General features: G+C 35.2%; 1 protein-coding gene across 2 annotated transcripts in view; it reads right to left on the minus strand.

The window, feature by feature from the left end:
* The window catches only part of LMBRD1 (LMBR1 domain containing 1), a 112245-nt gene that overhangs the window by 11607 nt on the left and 85210 nt on the right, over positions 1-15428 (minus strand). The window lies entirely within an intron of this gene.

The following is a 15428-nucleotide window of genomic DNA, read 5'->3' on the forward strand; positions in this document are numbered from 1 at the left end:
CACGACCTGAGCCGAAATCAAAAGTTGAACACTTAACCCAATGAGCCACCCAGGCACTCTAAAAACTATTCATTTTAAACATTTAACAGAATAAGGTAGGCTCTATATATTATTTTCATTGGATTGATAAATCTTATTTAGAGCTATGCACAGATAGCTAACACAGATCTTTATTTTGCTTGCTTTCTTGACCATGAGGTAATGCCCTAACCTCACATAACACATACCACACTTGCTCTCAGCCGTAAGGGAAATCTAATGAGAAAATGTGCAATGACTAACCATAGACTAAGAAGTTAGTAAGTTATCTTGTTAGTTTCCAACTTATGAAGTAATACCATAAACTAAGCAAAGTCAAACAGGCTCAAGGAAAAAATGTATAACCTTAATAGCCACAAATATTGGTTTTAAAGATAATTATTCTAGATGTTATCTAATAAGTAAATATATAATATTAAGTATCATTTTCTAATTAAAATGCTAAAAAACATAGACATCAGCAGGGGGTGCTGACTGTGGAGCCTGCTTGGGATTCTCTCTCTCCCTCTCTGCCTCTCCCCTACTCACAGGTGTGCTTTCTCTCACAATAAACATTAAAAAACAAAAACAAAAACAAAAACATAGAAATAACCCCTGACTCCTTTTTCTCTCCTATCTTATACGAGATTCCTCAGCATTCCTACTGGTTCTACCTTCAAAATACATCAGCATCTGACCACTTCCTGCCACCTGCAACACCCCAAGCTCTCCCTTGGATTACTGCAAAAGCTTTCTGGCAACCTGTTTTTGTCCTTGGGTTTATAATGGCCTATCTCAAGGTTTGGCAAATTATAATCCAAGAGTTACATTTAGCCCGTCACCTGTTTTTATAAGTTTTACTGGAACACAGCCACAGCCATCCATAATGTATTATCTATGGCAGCGGTCATGTTGCAATCGGCAGAGTTGAACAGTGTACCCCACAGAGCATAAAATATTTACTATCTTATCCTTTACAGAAAACGTGTGCCAAGCCCTGGCCTATATGCAACACCGTGATCAAACTGATCCCTTGAGAACATCATGTCATTGTTCTGCTCACAATCTTACATCTGAAAGTAAAAGCTAAAGTCCTTAAACTTGACTGCTTCCTGTTCCTCTACCTCCTCCAGCACACTCCCACTCTGCACATTTCTTAGGTCTGGAATGCTCTTCCCCAGATAGCTGCCATTGCTCCTCACTTGTTTAAGGTCGTTTTGCTCAAATGACAGCTTCTCAGTAGTAATTTCCTTTCTACTCAAAATTTCCAATCATCCCTCCTTCTGGGCACCACTCACTCTCCTTTAGCCCTTTATTATTCTCTATAATACTTAACACTTGACATACTTATTTGTCTCCTTCTACTAAGTAAGCCTCATGGGGACAGGAATTTTGACTATTTTGTTCACTGTTATATCACTAATATCTAGAAAAATGTCTGACACATGGTAGATATCAGTAAACATTTGTTAAGTGAAAAAACACAGGAATAATAGGTAAGTAAAATTAAATGATCATATGGAATCCTGGAAATTAGCACATCTATAAATTTACCTCAGAACTTCAAGACAAATAGGACTATAATCCTTAGTATTACTAAAAAAGATGTCAATATCTTCTAAAGGTATGCAAATTATAACAGTCAGTACTTAATGTTGGATTTCTCAAACTGGATAAGTTTCTGAATAAAGCTATTAAAATCATCACAATGTTAAGAGTTGACTTATCCTTAACTTCCCACCCCCAAATTTTCATAAAACAAAAAGACCATACGGTTTTTCTTTTTAAGGCCAATGCCCTAATGTGCTTGAGTCTGAGGGTAAGGATGATACATATTCTCCAGAAATGGATCTACTTATTAGTTACAAAATTCCAGAAAGCTAAAATTAATTAGCTTCACCCAATATGGGGTAGGAGGTGTTAAATTGATAGTCCATATTTAAATCTGCCTTTTAAATCTCCATAGTAAGAGTCTGCTATCATTTTCATTTATATTTAAGGACCACTGACATGGACACAGCACCACAGGAGACATTAACAAATACTGTCATCACAAAATAGCAATGTCCTTTTTTTGACCTCAACCCTTAAGGCTTAGTTTCTAATGAAATCTCTTGAGCAGCTTCATTTTCAGCCTATTAAAACTGGCTTTCCTTAAAATGTACATTTTATTTATAATTATATAAACCAAACATGAAATGTCAACTAGTGTAGTAACTCCTTTAGTAATACAGATGTTTCTTTTTTTTTTTTTAAATATTTATTTTTGAGAGAGAGTGCAAGTGGGGGAGGGGCAGAGAGTGAGGGAGACACAGAATCTGAAGCAGGCTCCAGGCTGTGAGCTGTCAGTACAGAGCCTGATGCTGATGCTGGGCTTGAACTCATGAGCCATGAGATCATGTATGACCACAGCCAAAGTTAGATGCTTAGCCAACTGAGCCACCCAGGTGCCCCTAATAATACTGGTCAGCATCTCCCACAAAATGCATTTTTTAATTTTTTTTAATTTTTTTTAAATTTTTTATTGGCCAAAGTAAGGGTAGGTGGGTAAAAAAAAAAAAAAAAAAAAAAAAAAAAAAAAAAAAATCACCTGAATCCATTGTTAGTGTAGTGATCATGTAAAATGCTTTGAGTACTGCTTAGTTACCTAAGACTTCAAAATTAAAATTTCCTGGAACCTCAGAAGCTTAAGTAGAAAAAAAAAGTTCCATATTCTGGCAAAAAGGATGGTACTAAGAATTTAAGAAATTTTTCAAAGTTTCAGTAAATGCCCAACCCACTCACACATTTCAACAAACTGGGAGGAAAAAGTCTTCTGTAAAATCAGTATCTACTTGGTAGACGCATTTTTATTTCATCTGTCATTATTTCCACCCCTAAAAAGGCTTACAGTGCTTTCTAATTACAGAATAAAATCCATTCTTTAAAAAAAGAGTAAATATTTACTTCTTGTCTTTACTCCAAATTTCATTTTCCTGGGGTACAGACAGATTTCTAGATGTGTTCGCCAGCAACAGAATAAAAAATGAGTATCATTTTCTAATTACTACTATCATACAGTATTTTTCCACCTACTATCATACAGTATTTTTTTTCTATGTTGAAACATAAAGCTATATCATTACATTGTCTATGATGTTATTTCAAGAATTCTCACTGGTGGATAAACATTAAGTTGTTTCTTTTTCTTTGCTATTTCTATCTAAATGCAGTGGGACTTGGCAACTGGCTAGCTGTTGGAAGAGCAAAAAAATGTAAATACGATTTCAAGATTTCCATCTGAGTAAATAGCTGTGGGCACAGAGAAGGAACAGGATAACTCCCCCTGCTCCCCACAATAACATGAAGGTGACAGGCAGGAAAAGTGGAAGAGTCTTAGACTTGAGGTTTGAGGGGTTGGCTGGGCATGCATTTCCATATAGATACTAGCAGCCAGCAAATAAAAACAGAGGTGTAAGATTCTGAATCTCTTGATTAAATTATTATTCCTTCTTAAATTACTCAGCATGAGTAGGCTTATTTATTGTCAACTAGCGGAGCTAAATTTATTACACTAACTATAGTGAGGGAAAACAAGGGAAAAGACAGGATATTTAAAAGGTTTAAGGGATTGGAATGTGCTGGACCACTTTAATCAAGGTCTTGAAAGGTACGGAACTGGGTACAATTGGGCTACGTTTTGGACAGAAGTTTTGGATTGGTGGATACAATGAAATGAGAAATCTTAAAGTAAGTTTTATTGAGCAAGTAAGCTATTTTAGTAGTTTCACAGTCAGGAGTACTTCCTGAAGCAAGTAGATAAAACTATTTTTGTTCTCAGTATTATTTAACATAGGGATAGGAGATAGGTCTGTGCCCAAAACTGCTGAACATTAGCAACATTGTGTTGGTGTCAGTTCCCAACATTTTATGGGATTCAAAAGGTTTTAACATTTATTGACAAGTAGTTGAGAATGGTTTAGACTTTAGACGGTATATCATGAATTGTTAAAATATGATACTCTGGAAAGGACAACATGCTAGAGTTAACAGAGTAAATCTGAAAAGTGTTCAGAAAGAAGGCTAGGTTGCGGGCACTATCATAAGAAACGAGTTAGAAAACTCACATGTTTTAGCTCATAGCTTTCAAACAAAAGCTTCACATAAAAAAATGTAAAAACTGCTCTATCATTAAAAATAGGTAATAAATTTTGAGAAAAATCTTAAATTGTTTAAAGAAACTGGATTATATTGCCAAATATAGAACACCATCTTTGCACTTATAAATTGGTGGATTACTAAAAATATGAAAAAATTCTTCAGTAAGTTTTAAAGTACTATGTGCCTTTAGAGAAGAGGTTTAATTCTAAAGAGTTTTTATTTGTTCTTTCTGGATTTAAACTGTCCTTCTGCATAGGGCCTCAATAGGAATACATTCTGTAAACCTAGTCAAAGAAGACTCATTTTACATGACTGAATATGTATGTCTATAACTGAATCAAGGTTTATTTGATGCTAGAAAGTTATACCAGAAGTGACAGGAAAATGTGATACATGAATTATTTTGTAGAAGATTCAAAATTAAAAATAAACAAGGAAGATTAACTCACTTTCATAAAAATTTATACCTTTTATTCGAAATTGCTTAGGGAATTCACTAACTTTTATGTTCAAAATGTGTTCTATCATTTTGTAGGGCAAATATAACATTGAACCACTGGGGATATAAACTTAAATTTATGGAATTTAAGAAAAACATCATATACATGTATAAATTTTTTAACAGTAATAAATAATATATAATTATATAAATAATATAATGTATAACATCTGCCAAATGGTAGTTAGAAATGGCCATCTTTAGTAGTTTCATATCTTGTCCTATCCTTGGGACTGCGAGCGTTTAAAATAGTTGTCATTTGCTGGTGTACAGCCATTCCCATGTGGCAGTCTACTCCGTTTATCATTCTCTCAACATATACACACTTATATTTTCTGAACTGTATATTGTGACTTAACATGTCTGTATTTTTTAGCAGAAGGATATTTGCTTTCATAACCAGAGTATAGCTATTTAAGAATTTTAACGTTGATAGTATATTTTTAGAAATTTACTCTACAATTCATATTCCCACCCTGTCATTTATCCCACTTTATTCTTTCTAGTATTTTTATCCTCTACTACAGGATCCAATCCAAAATCATATATTACTTTTGGTTAACATGTGTCTCTAATATCCTTAATCTGTAACAGTTCCAAACCTCCTGTCTTTTACGACACTGACATTAAAAAAAATTTTTTTTTTTCAACGTTTATTTTATTTTTGGGACAGAGAGAGACAGAGCATGAACGGGGGAGGGGCAGAGAGAGAGGGAGACACAGAATCGGAAACAGGCTCCAGGCTCTGAGCCATCAGCCCAGAGCCTGACGCGGGGCTCGAACTCACGGACCGCGAGATCGTGACCTGGCTGAAGTCGGACGCTTAACCGACTGCGCCACCCAGGCGCCCCGACACTGACATTTTTAAATCATACAGGCTAGTTACTTTATACCACATTCGTCAATTATCAATTTGGTTTTGCCTGATATTTCTTCATGATTTGATTCATGCTCTCCATTCCTCTCAGGATGTCGTATCTGAAGTCACGTGATGCACTGACACTTGATGACAGTAATTTTGTTCACCTGGTACAGATATGGCCCAGTTTCTCTGATGTACAGCTATCATAGCTACCACATTTCCTCTTACAACTAATAAACAATGTGTGCAGAACTCATTGTGGTTTTAAGCTGTAGTCCCTCAAGTGAGTTTAATCCCCATTACTGTGTGTTTATTTCTAAATATTGTATTTGGGTCAATTACGAATCTGTTACTTTTTCATTCACTCATTCTGTTGTCCCCTGCCAATATTTTGACCTGTTCTTACTCCTTTTATCATAGCTAGCTGCTCTATAATCTGTGTTGATAATTCCAATATTTGGTTTTTGCAAGTCCCTTTTTGCTGCCTGCTATTTTTTCTAGCTTTCTTTCATGGTGCTTTGTTTCATCGTGTGCTTAAATATGTGGCTCCAATGTCTTTATTTGTGCTCCTCTGCAGGAATTTTTGAGGCCTCAATTAAGGTATGTTCCTCTAGTGAGCATTTACTTGTGCCATGTGCCTGGTCTGCCTGTCTGAGATGACAATGAAACAGATTCACTCTAGTGATGTGTATCTGGACTGCAAATCTGCAAAGGGTTAGTACTTTTGTGGTTACAATTTCTCAGGGATGTGATTCTTCCCTTTCAGCCTTAACACTAAGGCCAAATTTTCATTCAGCTTTCTGGAAGTAATATAGCTTTATTTCTGTTCACCCTCATGTTGGTGATGTAATTCTTAGGGGAGGGAGGGGCTCAGCTTTACAAGAGGGTACCTGCATCACCTTTGAGATGCTACCACTCATGTGGGCTCTAGACCTGTGTGTCCAATATAACAGCTACTAGGAACATGTGTCTGTTAAATACTTCACATGTGACCACTGAGACTAAGGAACTGAATTTCTAATTTTATTTAATTTTAATTAAGTCAAATTAAAAACTGAAGCAGTGTATAATATTTTTTTCATTAAACACAACCTTCCTGCTTTGGTAGAACCATATTTCACCTTAATAAATGGTTTCATTTAGAGTTGTTCAGTTGGTTAAGTGTCCGACTTCGGCTCAGGTAATGACCTCACAGTTCATGGGTTTGAGCCCCACATCAGGCTCTATGCTGAGAGCTCAGAGCCTGGAGCCTGCTTCAGATTCTGTGTCTCCCTCCCTCTCTGCCCCCCGCCGCCCACTTTCTCTCTCTCTCTCAAAAATAAACATTAAAATTTTTTTTAAAAAATAAATGGTTTTATTTAGATGATGAAAACTTAGGGTTTGAATTACGGTGTTATTTACGTGTCAAATATACCCCAGGTTTTGAAGACTTAGTAGGAAAAAGGCTATAAGGTATCTCAGTAAAACATTATGTTAGTTACTACATGTTGAAACATTATTTTGGATATACTGCTTTAAATACAATGCCATTTAATAAAATTAAAGTCCTCTGTTTCTCTTTTCACGTGACTGCTAAAAATGTTTAAATCACTTATGTGATTCACGTTATATTTTCATTGTACAGTACTGCTCTAGACTTTATTTTCTGTTCCTTTTCCCTCAAAAGGCTGTGAAAATTGGAGCTTAAATCACTGAATTTGTAAGTGACCTCAGAACAAAGCAGCTTAGCACTCTACTTACTTCTTTGTTCTGGGGTTCTTTCCTTCACTCAGACCAATGCAGCACCAGAATCACCTGGAGGGACTATTAAAACAGACTGCTGGGTTCCATCCCTTGAGTTTCTGATTTAGGTGGGGCCTAGTAATTTAAATGTATTCTAACAAGTTCTCAAGTTCCCTGATATTGCTGGTCTAATGATGTTGACTGAGAACTGAGATTTTTTGTTTGTTGGTTTTGCTTATTTATTTATTTTTTGAGAGAGAGCAAGCCAGGGAGGCCAGGAAGGGTGGGGGGGGGGGTGTCGGGAGGGGGTGTGGAGGATCCCAAGCAGGTTCCACGCTTTCAGCGCAGAGCCCAATGTGGAGCTCAAACTCACAAGCTAAGAAATCATGATCTGAGCTGAAATCAAGAATTGGACTGAGCCATCCAGGTGCCCCTGAGACTTTTGTCTTAAGATCTTATCAGCACTTTGATACTTTTAAGAAATTTGGTATTTTACTCAGCAGTTGTTGTTTTTCCTTGGTGTTTCTGCCATGACAACCATTTCACACTGTTGGCCACTCAAGTCCCTACTCCCTCTTTAATCTGCTCCAATCAGGTTTCTTCTTGCACCATCTGGTCATAACTGTTCTTGTCAATCACCTAATTAAATGACCCATGAAAATGACCAAAAGTCATTTTTTAGTCCTTTTTTTACCTGATTTATCCTGACAATGTTGAACTTGACCAGAGCCCTGTCATCTTGGAAACCATGCTGGTTCTTTCTAGCCTTGTTTACTCCTCCCCACCTAGGGAAAAATCCTCTTTTCTGCCTGATCTCTGAAACAATTGCAGCTTCATGGTCAAAGTTTTCCTTATTGCAACAGTTCCCCTTTTCCTACTGTTATCATCTGTTCAAATATAGTTTCTCTCTCTCTCTTTTTTTTTTTTTTTAATTTGGCAAATGCCAGCATCTGAAATGGTTCATGACTCTTCCTTTGGCTATAAGAAACTATATTTGCCTAATTTTCCACCTAACTCACTGGTTGTCCCTTCTTAGTTCTTTGCTGGTTGCTCTTCTTCTTTGTAACCTCTAACCACCAGACAGTCACAGAGCCTCTCGTGCGTCCTCTCCACTATACTCAGTGATCTCTTACCCAGTCTTACAGCTTTACTTCCCATTGAACCCTGACTAATCCAGCATAAATTTCTCTACAATTTCAGATCCAACTCTGCCAACTCAAGATCTCCACTTGGATATTTAAGGAACACTCAAACAAAAATGTTCAAAACCGAACTCTATGTTCTTACTCAATGCATGAATTAAGGAAACAGAAATGTGGAATTAAAAATACATTGACTTTGGGGTGCCTGGGTGGCTCAGTCGGTTGAGCAACCAACTTCGGCTCAGGTCATGATCTCACGGTTTGTGAGTTCAAGCCCCGTGTCGGGCTCTGTGCTGACAGCTCGGAGCCTGGAGCCTGCTTCTGATTCTGTGTCTCCCTCTCTCTCTGCCCCTCCCCCACTTGTGCTCGGTCTCTCTGTGTCTCAGAAATAAACATAAAAAAAAAAAAAAAAAAAAAAAAAGAATACATTGACTTTGTGAAAAGACTTGAGGACTTAGCCACAGAGCAAACTCCTGAATGCATTTTAGTATAATCTCATATTCAAAATTGGATTGAAGGGTGCTTGGGTGGTCCAGTCAGTTAAGCGTCCAACTTCAGCTCAGATTATGATCTCACAGTTTGTGGATTTGAGCCCTGCATCAAGCTCTGTGCTGATGATGGCTCAGAGCCTGGAGCCTGCTTCAGATTCTGTCTTCCTCTCTCTCTATCTGCCCCTCCCCTGCTCATGTTCTGTCTCTCAAAAATAAATAAAACGTTAAAAAAAATTTTTTAAATTAGATTGATATACAACTTTAGTAATAACTCCATGCTTTTAGTTCATATGCCATGTAATATATGGGGTTTTTTAAGGCTATGTAAAAAGCATGACAAAATCCCAAACCAAAACCACATCAAGGTAAGGAATTTTCTTCATTGTTAAATCTTTTCACTTAATTCTCTACTACTTTAGCCCCAAACTACCCTACTAAAACTGCATTGTCAAAGGTTTAAGATTTGCTTGCTAAATCTCTCTCTGAAGCATCAACACTATTGACCTCTGGACACAACACTCTCTTGGTTACTATAATGCTATAGTAGTCTGGTTTTCATCTCTCGTTTTCCAGACTCTTACTTTCCTTCTCCAATAGCCTCGGTTTAACTCTTGAACCTCTGGTTTTCCTTTCTATTGTCTGTGACTTTCATTCCCTCAAGGCTTCAAATAACTATCTCCCTTAGAATTTTATTTTTAAAATTTAAAGGACAGATGATGCAAACAAAACACAAGACACAACAATGTTAAATGTAGGAAAAAAAGATACTAGGAATCCAGACACTTGCATTGAAGTCCAAAGTCTCATACTATCTGTATAACTTTTAATTCTCATTTCTTAGGGCCTTAGTTTCTGTATGTGCAATAAAGGGAATTAAATAGTTAGATGTCCTCTCTAAAGTAACTTTTGTTTTTTGTTTGTTTTTCACTTTAACATTCTAATTTATATCTTAAAACTGTTTACAACTTACATGTCTCTTTGTGGCCTTTTTTCATTTCTAGAATTCTCACAAAGAAAATGCAAAGAAAAAAAAAAGATTCTCTATGCCTAACTAACACAGTATCTTAGATAAATGTTTTTAGAAGGATAGCTACTTGAGGTTCTGAGAAAACAGGTCAACTTGTTTATTTGCTGGCATAACAGCCAGGTAAACAAGTTTCATTTACAGAGAATGTATTTTGAGTCATTTCTTGATGATGGGCTTGTTTACTCCAGAATTTAGTGTTTAACTACTTTCTAAAGCAAGCTATCAATACGCAATGTTATTTTATAAATAATTTATAAGTAATAAATTTATAAGTAATAAATGTTACTTTATTAACATTATTAAATTTTTCTTTAGTTATTCAAAATAATTCCCACTTTTCCCTTTGTATTTAGGCTCTATAATTATAACCCTACTTTAGCTTTTTAAGTCTTTTCAGTTTTTTTAATGTTTATTTTTATTTAAATATTTATTTTTTATGTTTATTTTAAATTGAGAGACACAGGGAAAGCGAGCATGAATGGGGGAGGAGCAGAGAGAGAGAGGGGGAGAGAGAGAGAACCCCAAGCAGGTGCTGCAGTGGAAGCACACAGCCATACCCAAGGGGGCTCTGTCTCAGGAACCATGAGATCATGACCAGAGCTGATATCAAGAGTCTGAAGCTTAACTGACTGAGCCACCCAGGCGTCCCTCTGCTCAGTTTTCTGTAATTCATGTAGTTTAGTTTAACACATCAAATTCTATTTTAGCATCATCATTTAACTTGAGTCATCTTAACCATTTGTCCTGGTAAAATTATAGCCTAACATGAAAATCTAATGCTATATAGATCATCTGATTATTTTTTTAAGATTGGCTATATATATTAACAAATACACTTAACTAGAATAGCCCACAAAAATCAAGTTTGACTTATATGATCATTTCCAGTTCCCAGACAACACAAGTTAACTTCAAGAAAAGATAAAAGAATTAAATAGGACAGCATAAATAAGACTTGGGGGTTCATGGGTTTTTAAAAATAGTCATTTGGAAACATATTATCTTGCTTCATCCCTCACTGAATTCCCCAAATATTCAATGTTCCTGCCACAATTTATGGTTACTATAACATGCCAAATATATTTATGTCTTTATGCCTTATTAATGCAGGTGGCTTCTCTGCTTGGAATATCCTCTAGTATTTTTTGTTGTTGTTGTTCATTTAGATTTATTTATCTTATGCTTTTGGGCCCAGCTGAAATGTTATACTGCCTCTTGGGTAGAATAAATCATTATCACCTTTTGCCTTCCCATAGCATTTTGCCTATAATTTCTTTATAGTTTGCCACTTACTTTTCCTTCTATTACAATTATTTATTTTCATATCTAACTGCACTAGTCTGTATGCTACTCGATGGCAGAGAAACATATACTAGGTAGGTGTTTCCTCTGACACTTTCCCAAAATCTACCCCAGTATTCACAATATCTACTGTGTTTATTAAGAGACAATGATCTTTTATCTTCCGATTTTGACTCAAATATTTATATATGTTTATGTTACTTTTAATAATTCTGTGCTTTTCTTAAATATTTTATTCATATAAACACCCAAATTGTATATTAATGCTTATTAGATTAAGTAGCAATTAAAGAATATATAAAACTAGGAATGTAAAGATCCTTTTGCCATAATGGCATATAAAAGTTAAAGCTTGATTTCTAATTTGCTGAGTTGACTCACTTTAAACATATAAACTATGCACTACCTGTCAAGATAAATTGCATAATATTGTCATTTTAGGAAAACTTTATAAACATAGTATGATAGGTATTATTCATAAATCTGCTAAATCATTCCCTTCTTTAAGAGATTATTTTAAACACAAAAAACCTAAACTATTTTTAGATCAATGACTCTTTTGAATCTTAGACACTATAACCACTTAAAAGTAGGGTGTCAGTATGTTTTCTATATGTTTAATAAATGCAAGACTACCCCATATATGAACACAATATTACTTAAGAAAAAAGTCTCTAAAATGTACTGATTGATAAATCAAAGATCCATATATGTATTTTTAGAAATTGATGCTTTAATATCTTTCCAAGGATATTATTTTTCTCAGAAACAATTTTAAGTATAACATTATAAATTATAATTTTCACTTTTAAATCTAACACTCTCCAAAATTCTGTTACTTGCAAAAGACACATAACAAAGGTGCCATCAAGTGCCTTATGGCATATTTATACTGTAGCATCATCTACGCTAGCCAAATGTGCCCACCAAAATGTCACAAATATTAGTGCTGATTTTTTTCTCTGCATGCTGAGATTTCCGAATTCATGTTTGAATGGATACAGCCATACTAGCCTGTCACCATATATTCCACACCATTCCCACCCCTATGTGTCAAATCTCATGTTCTAATCTGTTCTTCATCTCTCTCCATCATTATTTGTATTTAAGAAATCTACCCTGCTACCCTAAAACTATGGCCATATTTCTACCATCCTCTTCTAAGTATGCACAGGCAAACTGAACATTTAAAGATGAACTAGAAAACAAAGAAAAAAGGTGGAGAAAAATTAATCATATCCATAAATCTAAAGGTGTGCTTTTGTACTGCAAAGTAACATTTCAAAGGCTAAGTCAACTGAAAAGTTTAAGAAAAATCTTCAACAGTTCAAATGGAGTCATTTTAACTAAATTAGATGAAAAAGAAAAATACTAAATGTGATTCATAAAAGGTTATGGTCAAGTTGTACCATCTGACTAAAGCTTGTTGATCTATAATACACAAATTCACTCAGTTCAGCAATACAGGGGCATTTTAAATTCCCTTTACCAGTGCAACATAATTTGAAATCCTAATTTTTTTAAATTTATTTTTTCTGCTAGATTTCAATACTGCCATAAGATTTTTAAAAGCAGAACCTATTTTAGATCTTCAGGGTCAATGCCCTCTTAGTTAAAAAAAAAAGAAATTACAAGTCAACTCAGCAGTAATTTTTCATTCTATTTTCACTTAGCTAAAAATGACAACCCAAAGCATTTCAACTATCAAACCTATTTGTGATGTGATGTATGTGTACATTTCAAAGTAAAAAATCTGGGACTAAAGTCATTACATAAGTATAATTAGAAAGTCAAGTCATATTTTTTATACTAGAAACGTTTTACTATTTTTCTTCAGGCAACAAAAGGTATCCCACTGGATTTGTTTTCCCATCTCCTCTCTAGTTTGTTCTTTTCTCCCAGTTTTAGAGTCTTCCCTATCCCGTACGCATCCCAGACTCTGTGGTTGGTCAATTAATTCTCTCACTCTCAGCCTGTCCTTTGCCTTGCATCCTACTTCAACTCTTCAACCTACATTCCCCAGACAACCTAAGCACTGATGGATAATAATCATATCAGTTGTAAAGATCTATTCAACAAAAACACAAATTGACAATTTCATCTTTGTCCTTTGGCGTATTTATCTATCACCAACTTATTTTCAGTCATATCCCTATTTATTCACCTTCATGGCCTATCAGAAACGTTTGCCACTTTTGTCAATTTCATGCCCCCATGGCCTACTCAATTCTCAGCAGATGACCAGAACTTACACTTCAGAGCAAACTGAGACAGTCATATACAAATGACAACTTCCTGCCCATACTCATCACTAAGAAATTACTATCTGAGTCCATATCCTTGCTTCTTCCCTCACAGTCATTCTACCTAAAGCATCCTGTCTTGGATGTTCCTAATACCATCTCCTCTGGAACTGGACATTGTCTCCTCATTCATCCTTTCTGATATGTTTCAACTTCTCCTCCTCTATTCCATCCCATCATCCCTGAAGTCTCTCTTAATCTATTAAAACAAACAGACAGCAAAACAAAAATTTCTTTGACCCTGCATGTCTTTAGTTTCTGCCTAGTCTCTCTCAGTCCCTAATACAAATTTCCATGAAGACTAGTAAGTCACTAGATATATATTCCTTTTTACCCATGTGATTAGATTTCTCTTCATCAACATTTTTTTTTCAGTCCTCTTCTCTGTACCTTCTTTACCTTCTTTCAGATAACTTTCCTGAGATCCAGTCTCTGTGCTCCTCTCCCTCTCTATCGTCTCACTTCCTTACATATATATTCATCTGTCTTGGAAACCTCCACCTGAATTTCCCAGAGATATCTCAGGTCAACTCATCATTTCTTACAATTCTCTCTAATCTTCATATGTATTTTTATCTCAGTTTGGTGATACCAAAATTCACCAAATGACTCAGTAACTAGAGGGCCATTCTAGAATCTTCTGTCTTCTTCAAAAACACTTTAGATCCAATCAGAAATCTCATTTCATCCGAATTTCTTTCTTTATTTCACACCCTCATGACCACTGTTTAGTTCAGGCTTTTATCATCACTCCTGGATTACTATAATAGCTCCTTCTGGATACCCCTCTCATCTGATTTCTATGCCCTGGTTTCAAATCCAGGCTCTATATAAGACACAACTGTTACAATTTAAGTTACGGACAATAAATCAGATCATAACTTCTACTTCCTCATTCAAAAATTTTCATTGGTGCTCTTACTTTCCAGAACATTTTGTGATCTGACTCCTAACTCTACAATCTCGTTTCCTCCATCTCTCCAACCTCTTACCCCTATAATTTAAAATACAAAACAATAACAATGTTTTAAATTCTTTTAAACACATACCCATATAGTTTAAGATAATCTACTTTGTGCATTTTGTTCCTCTGCCTAGAACAACTTCCCTTGATGCACACACACCAGATAAATTCTTCTTTAACTTTGAAATGCAGCTCTGATATTGCTTTTCCAAAGCCCATCTTTTGACTACCACTGCACAAGGATCTCCTCCAGGTAGAGGTAATTACTTCTTCCTCTGGGCTATTCCAGTATTCTATGCCTATTCTTCCTATTACTCCATCACATTCTTTAGTTGACCCTGCTAAAAACTCAGAAAAATTTATCTTTTTATTATGGTACCCATGGGTGATTTATGAAGAGATATACTATATTGGACATATTATTTTACCATGAAATAAAAGCATTTTGAAGACAGGACTAAAAAGAAAATTGCAAATTCTGACAGAATGTATCTGGAATCCTTAGTAAGGACAGAATACTGTACATTCAAAAGAAAAAAAAATCACCTAATGCACAGGAAGAAGAAAAAAATACTTTTCTAAAATTACACAGAGGAAAAGCATAAGATCACAGTTTTTCTTAGAATACACATAAAATACTTAGCATAGTGCCTGGAATGCAATTATATGTTCTTAAAAGTGAACTGCTATTGTCATTAACATTACTATTATTAAATAACTAGACACGTATGAATTAAAAGTTCTAAGTCATAGGTACTTACGGTCTTGGTCCTAAGAATTACACATTCTACCAAAACTATCTTGAGTTTTATAAGGAAAAAAAAAAGGTATTTAAGAGTGATTTATTATGTTAGTAAAAGTAATAAATAATAACTACCTTTTGCTATTTCATAAGTAACTAATTTATAATGGTCCTTTCCCTAATGGAAATCAATATATCACCAAGAAATTCTATTGA

This window comes from Leopardus geoffroyi, chromosome B2 (genome assembly GCF_018350155.1).
Source record: "Leopardus geoffroyi isolate Oge1 chromosome B2, O.geoffroyi_Oge1_pat1.0, whole genome shotgun sequence".
NCBI classification, from domain to species: Eukaryota; Metazoa; Chordata; class Mammalia; order Carnivora; family Felidae; genus Leopardus; species Leopardus geoffroyi.